At 38.9% G+C, this 10,953-nt stretch overlaps 2 non-coding genes across 2 annotated transcripts; one reads left to right on the top strand and one right to left on the bottom strand.

Annotated features, from left to right (window-relative positions):
• Positions 1 to 382: 382 nt before the first annotated feature.
• On the bottom strand, positions 383 to 464 carry trnas-aga. The gene has a single exon. It is a non-coding gene; the product is annotated as a tRNA-Ser (tRNA).
• Positions 465 to 3,308: 2,844 nt separating this feature from the next.
• On the top strand, positions 3,309 to 3,520 carry LOC121310325. Its single transcript, XR_005948777.1, has one exon. It is a non-coding gene; the product is annotated as a small nucleolar RNA U3 (small nucleolar RNA).
• The last annotated feature ends 7,433 nt before the right edge of the window (positions 3,521 to 10,953 follow it).

Below are 10,953 nucleotides of genomic sequence, written 5' to 3'. Positions count from 1 at the left end.
TTCAAGCTCGGAGAGGTGGTAATATCGATCAAAAACTATGACAATGTGAATCAAAATGCAGTTTAACATGAACATCATCTTGCTATAATAATCATATTCTCCGTAGGTCTTGTTTATTTCGGGTTTTAGTAACAAACTTTGTGTATGTGGCCGGTTAGCTCAGTTTGTTAGCGCGTGGTGCTAATAACGCCAAGGTCGCGGCTTTGATTCCCATACTTGTCTTTACTTCTTTAAATAAACCACAGCATTTGAATGGTGCCAAACTCAACATTCTTTAACAAAAAGAACCGAAGACATGTGAATTTCAACCAGTAATATTTCAGACTTCCTGTGCTTTAAGCATGTATTAACAATGAACACATACAATTAAAACGAAAGCTTACGTAGTCGGCAGGATTCGAACCTGCGCGGGGAAACCCCAATGGATTTCTAGTCCATCGCCTTAACCACTCGGCCACGACTACATGCTGCCGTGGGTATCTGTGAAAACAATACCATTGTCAAAAGAAGTACATGACAACTGTTCCAATTGCGGTTAATCCACAGGGTGATCAATAAAGTCACTGCAGTCTTTGTTCACATATTAACAAGATGGTTTCAGTATTGGCGCATATTATGAACAAGCACAATACGATATGATAGTGGTAGAACAAGAAAATAACAGGTTTATTAACTGGTCTTGCATCGTTACCCTGAATACTGTCTGTAAGAAAGTGGCATTAATAAAAAAAAGTAATTATGTAAGGTTACCAATGCGCAAATACGGAGCATATTTAAACTTCTTCACAATCTTAAATCTTCCCGCCTTAATTTAAAATACGTACTGACAGGTATGCCCCTTTCCCAATGTAACACTCTGCTTTGTTTGAACCTAACAGATAACAGACCCCAGTTTATGTACCATGTGTTTCAGCACTATTTGAGGAGTAAAGCTATTGAACATGTCACTACTTCATGTTACCACCCTGAATCTAACGGTGGTGTTGAGCGATTCAATAGAACCATAAAAAATGGATTGAGAACCAACCTTCCCGACGGAAAGACTTTCTCAAAAGCTCTGTTAACCACATTGCAACACTATAGGGCCACTCCACACGCGACCACTGGAGTCTCTCCAGCCATGCTGATGGTGGGCAGAAACCTTCGGTTGCCATTGGATCAGATTTGACAGCCTCAACCCTCAGCAGTACCGGTTGGAGTGAGGAGGAAAGTGGTTGAGAAACAACAAGCAGCAAAGAGAAATACAGAACATAATCGCCATGCACACAGGGCAGATCTGAAGGGAGGCCAGTGGGTGAGAATCAAGAGGCCACGAAGAGGTTGTAAACTGACGTCTCAATTCTCAGCTCCATTGCAAATCCTCAAAAAGCTAGGAGAAGCCACGTATGAGCTACAGGATGGTTCCAGGTGGCATTTCAGTAGGCTGGTCAGGGTGGCTGCACCAGTGGGAGGAGCAGTGGAATCTCAATACGGTGCCAGTACCAATAGCAGAAGAGCCCGGGAAGGGTAATGTCCTGAATAGACCTGTTCGTGTTCGACGGGCCCACACATTGTTACTGACTTTCCAGTTTAAGCGAACACTCTCCTGGGAAAGGGGGGGGGGGTGGTTATGTATGGGTTGTAGTTCATTACGACAGTTAATGTTGCATTATTGTTAAAACAAAGGATCTTGGGATAGATACCATAAAGGGGAAGGGAACGGCACTTTATTTTAGAGGGGTCGGCATGGAGAGATATGGTAGTTTTGCAGGTGCATTGGTCTCTGTGTATTGAGTGTTAATAAACAGCACAACGTTAACGTAGTATCTGAGTTGGTGTTCAAACAAAGCAGAGTGTTATATTGGGAAAGGGGCGTACATGTCAGTAAGTATTTTAAATTCATGCGGGAAGATTTAAGATTGTGAAGAAGTTTAAATATGCTCTGTATTTTCACATTGGTACCCTTACATAATTACGTTTTTATTAATGCCACTCTTACAGACAGTAGTCAGGGTGATGATACAAGACCAGAACAAATAAACCTGTTATTTTCTTGTTCTACCACTATCATATCCTATTGTGCTTGTTCAGAATATGTGTGAATCCTGAAACCGTCTTGTTAATATGTGAACAAAGCCTGCAGTCACTTTATTCATCACCCTGTGGATTAACCGCTATTGGAACACAGATGAATGTGTTAAATATGTTAATAATCTTCCAATGTGCACGTTTTAGAGCTAAACGTTTGATGAGACAGTTCAAGCGCTGCACTTTCAGACAGCCGGTAGCAGAGTTTAACTATTTCCTGGATGTTTGCCTTTTAGTCTTACTCTGGAAAGAATAAATAAAAAGTAAGCAAAACCATTTGTTGAGAACCACGTTTAAGATAAAATGTAAGAGTTTCGAAACACATTTGTAAAGGCAAAGGATTCTATTATGGTGTTTCCGACCTGTTGAACGATTCTCATTATATACAGGTTTACTGGATTGACAAAAAAGAATGCTATCTCGATAGCAGAACCTATTCAAGCGGAAATTGTTCAGTTGGGAGAGCGTTAGACTGAAAATCCAAATGTCCCTGGTTTGATCCCGGGTGTCAGCAGCAAACAGCAAGAATGCGTCTGTTGTATTATTCTTATTTTGAACTAAAACACTTTTTTTTCTTCAGTGTATTTGGTGGGAATAACAACGTTTTACAGTGCAATTTTCTAGTGTGATTACGAAATGCAGAAAGCATCATCTCTGGGTGGGCTTAAACCACCAACCTTTCAGTTAACAACCAAATGCACTAACCGATTTCTCCACAGAGACCAAACAGCTAAATTATTCAAGCATATGAGAGTGATTAGCAAGGCGAGATGTTGCAGAACAAGATCAATGAAGTGGAATTCAGGCGAACTGACCATATCTAAGAAAAAAGCAACACGGGGCAGGAAAGTCTATGTATTCCATTGTGGCAGCACAAAATATGTCGTTTTGTTAGATAACACCCTAGGAGCCCAAAAGAGCAGTATGTGTAAATAGCTGCAATGGAAACCAAATATTTATGATTGAAATGGCTTTTAAGCACACATTTGATATACTTTACATTGCAAAGGAGGAAAGCAGGCAATGCAAATGAGGCAACTGGCTCGTACTTTTAAATCATACGAGATACTCGAACCCAATGAAGCTTTTAACCACCTGCAGTCTGGAATGAGTATGTAATATTGTAACACGTGATTGGACTACAGCAATTTCATTATATGAAACGGCGCCTGTTTATTTGTCACCGGCACAGCTACCGCTGCCACTCAGAGTTGGAGGGAGACGGACGGCCCTTTATATTTAAGCTAATACTTTTAGAGATCATTTTTGTAGTGTTTTATTAACTAATGAAATGCATTTCTAAAGTGTTTGGATTCTCTGCCCACGAGGAGAAGTGAGAGTGTTTGTTTGTGAATGGAATGGAACAGAGAGAATTTGTCAATTTCTTGTTGTTGTTGTTGATTATTTCAGACTTCCTTAGGGGGCTGGAGGAAGTGGACACGTTCTGAGCGGGTGTCTGATCGAGAGGTTCAAAAGAAAAATACAGCTGCAAAGCACTGAAGCTTTTTCAATGATTCATTAAAACTATCAAATTGACTTTCAACCTGGAACACACTAATTGCGATCGTGTGATACCAGTAGGCTTACATAACAGTTATTGTTTGTAGACAATGTCATATATGCCGGAATGAACACGCATGGTCTTTAATAAAGGCTGACTCATTTAGATGTTCGAGAGATCTAGATGTACTGGACAAATCTACTGGATTTTTTCCATGTCGCAATTGTTCCACCTGTTTTAATGCATTTAAAACTAAGAATTTTACAAGCCATACAATGAAAAAAAGAATACAGTATCTTAGAAGTGATTACCTGTGCTTCAACTCATGTCCTTTATTAGATTTTTTGTCCTTGCCATTTGCAATATGTTGTTAAATCTACTAGACATTTACGATTGACCTTTAAGCAGACAAGTTCAATTAGGAGAAAATATATTCATTCACCAATAGCTAGATATTTTGTAGATGCCAAACATTCAGTTTCAGATCTTAAATTCTGTGGCATACAAAAAAAAAAAAAATATTTCAAGCTCACATAGGTGGTAACCTCGATCAAAAACTATTACAATGTGAATCAAAATGCATCCTATATCTCCATATGGTACGGTCTGAGGGATTAAATGAAGCAAGGATTATCATGTTTTGAAAGATATAATGCGCCAGCATACTTGTATCTCATAACATCTGAAAATAAATGATAGCTCTTGTGAAAAGATAAGAGAACTCGCAAAAAGGCAGTTAAAGTTGCAATGAGGATGGGATTTGAAGCAATGCATTCAGAACACAATGTATTAGCAGTCCATCGCCTTAACCACTCAGCCACCTCATTCTGTATGAGGAATAAACTGGAAGATTTGTTCGCAGTGCGGGTGTAGGAACATCATTTTAAAAGTATGATGCTTTACCGACTGAGCTATCCAGGCTCGATAAGACCCTTAAATGAACTAATAATTTGCTTAATTAGATCTTTTTACTTGTTTTCAGCTCTTAAACAGTTGCAGTTCAAGTTACTTATCAAATGTTACAGCTAACTCGAAATATGCAACTGCTCAAGAGCTGAAAACAAGTAAAAAGGTCTAATTAAGCAAATTATCAGTTCAATTAAGGGTCTAGTTAAATAACTGAGAGCTCTGTTGGAATGAAAACCAGAAGCCACAGGGTGTCCCCAGGACGGAGTTTGAGAAGCCCTGATATAGACAGTAGCGGTTTTAGGCACAAGCAGCCCATGCAATTGCATAGGGCCCAAGGCAGCAAGGGTGCCCTTATTGGCTCAGTTAGTATTAAAAAACCTGTAAACAAATACGTTTTGAGCAATGTATCGTCTTCACGTCTTGCGAGGCTCAACTACATCTACAAGGGGAATACCCTGGATCTGTGCGGTTAGGTAATGATAGTTCAGTTCGACAGACCTGCCAGCAGTTTCCAGTATAAACCAAGAAATAAAAACGTCGCATTTTGAATTCAAACTGGAGAAATGCATGCTGTTGAACGGCTGTCTGCAATCAGATGGGCGTAACGCCTTGATGTCTAGGGTTCGTCAACGTGGGGCATTTGACAGCTGACAATCCATCCACCTCCAAGGTCTTCACTGTGGTTCCATGGTGTAATGGTTAGCACGCTGGACTATCCAGAGATCCTGAATTCAAATCTCGGTGGGACCTGCAATTTTTCTATTTTCTGTAAATCAATTGAACTACCAGATTTCATATTTCAATCGGTCAGATGAAATAAAATCCTGTTCCGATGTCAAAGTCCGGAAACTGTTTCATACAGACTAATGCGTATTTGAATGTTTGTTTCATGTGCAAAACTTGCCCCCACTTAATTTTGGAATGGTGCGTTGTAATAGGGGCAGTAGTTTTCTCAGGCCTCTGGCACAGACTGACTTGTACGCTGCATGGTGCTGTGGCTTAGATGGTTAAAGTACTTGCCAAGTAAATACGTGATCCTGGGTTTGAATCCCAGTGGTGCCTATTATTATTTTTATTATTATTATTATTTTTAAGCACAAGTAACACAGACGTTTAAGGTGCATTTGTGTCACATGTTGTTACTGGAGGGGGATATCCAAAACGCAGCCAATTATAATCTTGTACTCGCAGACAAACACGTTTGTGAAAAGATAAGAGAACTCGCAGAAGGCATTTAAAGTTGCGACGAGAATGGGATTCAAACCCACGCGTAAAGAGCACAATGGATTAGCAGTTCATCGAATTAACCACTCAGCCACCTCGTCCTGTATGAAGCTTAAATTGGATGATTTGTTCGCAGTGCGGGTGTATCAGCCGTCAAACTTGTCCTGAGGTGGGCGATTATATGCCAGTGCGCATGTGGTTTATACAATAGCACGAAAACTGCAGCATCAGCTGTGGTTGCAGATCTTGCTACAGCAGATAGCTCAAGCGATTATGAAATATTAGAAACCCTTACAATATAGACAGTAGCGGTTTTAGGCACACAGCCCATGCAATTCATAGGGCCCAAGGCAGCAAGATTGCCCCCTGTTGTCATGGCTCAGTTAGTATTAAACAGAACTGGAAACAAATGAGTTTTCAGCCATGTATCGTGATTGCCTCTTGCGAGGCTCACCTACATCTACAAGGGGAATGCGCTGGATCTGTATCCTGACCAATTATGTACTTGATTATTTTGCAACAACTATAATTGCAGAATTTGTCTCTTCGAAAGCAAGAAAGGTTTATTTCTGTCCGAATGCGTTCTTTTGCGACTGCTGTAGTAAAATACAATGTGTTTAATAGTATCGTTGATGCCCTGTTTAAATGTCATGGTATCGTAGCGCAGTATTACTAGTATTCATTTTCCCTTATAAAGATTGCAATGTAGTTGGTTTGTTTACAAATGTTTATATTTAATATAAACAGTACCGCTGTACTATCAAACCTGTTCCAAGGTGCGCGATTATATGCCAGTGCACATTTTGGTTTAAACAATAGCACGAAACCTGCAGCAGCAGATGTGGTTGCAGCACTTGCTGTACTAGATAGCTCAAGCGATTATGAAATATTAGAAACCCTTTCCACAAAAGCAAAACGTTGAGAGGTTCCATGCATGGTGGCCCAATATGGGAGGTTCAATTGTGTAATGGTTAGAACTCTGGATTTTCAATCCACTGATCCGAGATCAAGTGCCGATGAACCTACTGTTTGTCTTTAGACTTGTCCTAGAGAAATAAAATTGATGCACAGGCTCTGGTTTTGAATGTATGATGTTTGAGAGTCCTGCAGCTAGACTAAAACAAAGACTCTGGAGGGACTGAAACCCACAACCGTTGAATCACCCCACAGTGCTTGACAAGAAGTCCAACGCGCTATCTAGTGTGCCACAGAGTCTGCTTGGCGATGAAGTAAACAACATACCCACCAACAAACTGAGCGCTGCATGGTTTGACAGAATGTGAAGGGGAGAAAATATATCTAGTGCTTGAACTATTAAAAATGGACCCCTAAGATTAATTTCGTTATGTGCCAGTTTAGTGTGATTCAGGGTCCATCGCTGGTCAGGGCCTGGGGGCAGTTCCGTTTTCGTCGGTTCAACCTTGACAGCAACGTATGGGGTGCCGTGTAAAAATAAAGCGTTTATATTTTAAGGTCTTTTTTTCCTGATTTAGCTAAGATCTTGCCTTTTTTTCCCAGATTTAACATAAATCTTGTATTTTTCCCCAGATTTATAAATGTTGTGAAAATAAATAATTTTAAATGTGTACATTCAGATGTAATATATAAATCTATTTATAAAATGTAACATTTACAAAAATATATAACAAGATCTTAATTGTCTTAACACGATTTAACATTTAGCTAAATATTTAAATCTTAACATTTAACTAAATTTAACATTTAGCTAAATATTTAACTAAATCTTAAATCTCTTAACAAGATTTAACATTTAGCTAAATATTTAACCTGCATCTAAATCTGGAGTTTGTATGCAAAAGAGCTTTTGCCTGCTTTGTGCTTTTACGCTATTTCATTGGCTGTTGCTTTTTTGCCTGCTTTGTGCTTTTACGCTATTTCATTGGCTGTTGTATCACTGAAATGTCTTTATTCCCCAGATTAGTCTAGGGGCTGTTCCATTTTCAAATCTAGGAGGGATATGATCAGATGTTCCTGGTGGTCTAGCAGTTAGGCTTTGGCGCTTTCACCGCCGTGGTCCGCGTTCGATTACCAGTCAGGGAAGTTACATTATTGGTCCGATTAAAACCATTTAATTACCCTTCGCTAATCAGATGTACATAAGTCTATTTCTTGGCTGTGGCCTGACAGCATTCAATTAAAATTGCGCTCTTTGTACTGTGACCCCTTCTACTCAGTGTGCAAGAAAGGATTTTACAATTGCTGGTTACAAGTGAGAGGACAACTATGGTCTAAGCACACCCTGTACCCTACCATACAGTTAACACAAAAAGTAGCTATTAAAAAGAGACACAGAATTATCCTATTCAGCCCCTCATTCAGTTCTTCAGGGCTGTGACGCGCATCAAATCGGTAGGTGCGTTCAACTGCTTGTAACTCAAAAACAGAAAGGGTTAGACACGCAGTCTACATAACAAATGAAAGAAGAGCACCAGGGATATTGCCTGATGCCTAGCATTCCCAGGTGCAATATTCCTAGAATAAGCTACCTCGTCCAGAATACAGTGGTGTCTTCACTTGCTAGGAGACAGCTGTGCTCATTGGGCGTCTTATCCATTTTGCAATCCATTTTTGATAATTTTTCCATTTAGTTTCTCCAGGAAACTCAATATTAAATCTATTTGTTGGGCCGCTGTTAGTACATGCATACGTAATATAATTTCTATTTGAGTTTTCCACTCGCCTAATTTAATAGTAGAATTAGTGCCTTGAAACTTTGAACCCTATTGGGACCCCATATTAAAAACCATCATCATTACCGGTCTATACTGATTATCTGCCTCCTGTGCCTCCATTGCTACAGTGCCACTGAACCCAGCATCCTGCCGACTATGCCAAAAATGTCACAGCTAGGAAACGTTAAAATAAATAATGATCAGGATACTGGGTTAGCAACACCATTCAACGGCAGACACAGAAAGCCAAACAATACTTTATAAAGGTTTTATTGATTGAATTCTAAAAAGCTTTAAAAATACTATACAGCATTATTAAAATATATAAAATAGACCTAAGGTCAACAATAATTAACAATAATAATCCAATACTTGGCAATATCTAGATCCCAATAGCAGCTAGAATGAAATGAAAGGGGCTATTAAAACAAGGAGGGTCCACAAGATGAAAAACAGAAATGACAGCTATCTATTTGAAAGTCATAATCATGTAAAATAGCAATCCCAATGCGCTCTTCAAAAGCAATCCAACCTCATATAGGTTCCAGCAGTTTCAGTAGATCAGTGGTGATGTCAGTCTGTAGTGTTCTATAAAGAAACAAATACAAACCTCGGCTAAGTAACCCGAGTCAAAGAACAGAAAATTAACAAACAATAATTTCCCAAACAAAAGGTTGAACACTTATCTTTGCAAGGGGGGAGGTTTCTCGCCTCTTCCCCTCTAAATGCTCAACCTGCCTGGAACGATAGATCCCATTAGCTGTCGGTATCCGACCCAGGATTCTCTCACTGTAGTAGCTGGTGCTCGATTCTCCTGGGTGGCTCAATCAGACTCTACTTCGTGCAACTCTCTTTCGAACTGGCAGTAGCAACCCCTTTTCAAGCAACCTACTCATCCTTGTCTAGTTATTTGTGTGTTTGTTTGTTTTCGTTTCATTTCCTCTATTCTTTAAACGTCTTGTCACGTCTCCTCGCTGTCCTTCCCTCTCTATGAGCGGTTTCTGTCTTTTAAAACCCTAAAGCTAATTAAAAATAATTAACCCCTTCATGCGGAATGCGATTCCAAACAGTAATCAATTCAAGGGGGGTGTCCAGCGAAGTCTGTGATTATAAACCATTAGTGCAAATAAATATCAAATACAAAAACACAAACAACCAATTCTAGATAAAGGTGCTCCATTTAAATAAACTCAGCGATAAAGGGAAAAAAAAATAAAGATACACAAACAACCTCAAAATAAATCAATACTACAGTGCTAATAGACACTTGTAACACTTATCCATTTTGCATAGCATAAAAAACACATACCTGAAACGATGGCTAGATGGAAAGGAAAATCAAATGAAAGAGTTCATATATCACAATATCATTCATTCATTTACTGCCCTTGTTAGTTATATTTTGTTTTATTGCTGGGGTCCGGTTGGAGCCTAGGTTACAGGAAAGTCAGTTTTCCGACGTTTCCTTATGAAGGTTAAATAAAGGAATTTGCATATGAAAGTGTATTTTCACTTTTAAAGATGCAACATTTTTAGTATTTATGAAATGTTTATTATTTTAAATTAGCAATACCAATGTTATTAAAACTGTTTCTAAATATACAACGGTAATATATATATATATATATTGTCAATAAACATGTCTTATTATTTCAAAGTAAGCTGCGTTTGTGGTGATTGGTGGGTGCTGATAGTGCAGTTCTCCAGACTTGCTGCCAGCTGCCAGTATGAACCAAAAAATGAAGGTCGCATTTTCGATTCAAGCTGGAGATATGTATGATTTTGAAGAGGAGAACGCCCTGCTGTCCAGTGGTTTTCAGCAGTTTGGGATTTTATTTTACACCTGGTAGCTGAAGATGTGCTAGCTAATGGTTAGCACGTTGGAGTCTGAATCACATGAGTTCAACTCTTTAAGTGACCTGAATTTAATCATATGTTTTGATCATGTGAACTACCAAATGTCATATTTCTAGAAGACAAGGGTATAATCAGTCATTTTAAATACAATGCAGATTCTCATATGATGTTGGAAATGTTTTAATAACAATACGCATTTTCAGGTGTTCTGTTTAATTTCAGAAGTGTCCCACGCTTAATTTAAGTTTTCCATAGAACAGTAGCCCAATAATGTCCGATACGTTTCATGTCACTGGTCTCTGGAACACATTTCATTGTAAATTGTAGGGTACTGAGGCTTAGCTGGTTGATGTGCTTGCATAATAAACAGGAGATTCTGGGTTCAAATCCCAGCAGTGCCTTTGGTTACAATTTTTTTTCAGCAACTCAAAGTTTAGCCTGTTTTGTGTCACATTGTGTTACTGTATTCCCCAACACAAACACATACTGTCCTAGAGTTACAGCATAAACATGTTTTGTAAAAAGAGAACGAGAAACAGTAAAAAAAAAAAAAAGAAAATGCAACAAGGATGGGATTCAAGCAAACACATGCAAAGCACAATATATTAGCAGGGCATCACCTTCACCACTCAGCCATCTCCTTCACTATAATCTGTGATCAAACCAAAAAAGAGGAAACACTCACTATTTGTTCACAGTGCG

This window comes from Polyodon spathula, unplaced genomic scaffold (genome assembly GCF_017654505.1).
Source record: "Polyodon spathula isolate WHYD16114869_AA unplaced genomic scaffold, ASM1765450v1 scaffolds_2024, whole genome shotgun sequence".
Lineage (NCBI taxonomy): Eukaryota > Metazoa > Chordata > Actinopteri > Acipenseriformes > Polyodontidae > Polyodon > Polyodon spathula.
This window is presented reverse-complemented; position numbering and strand designations above follow the sequence as displayed.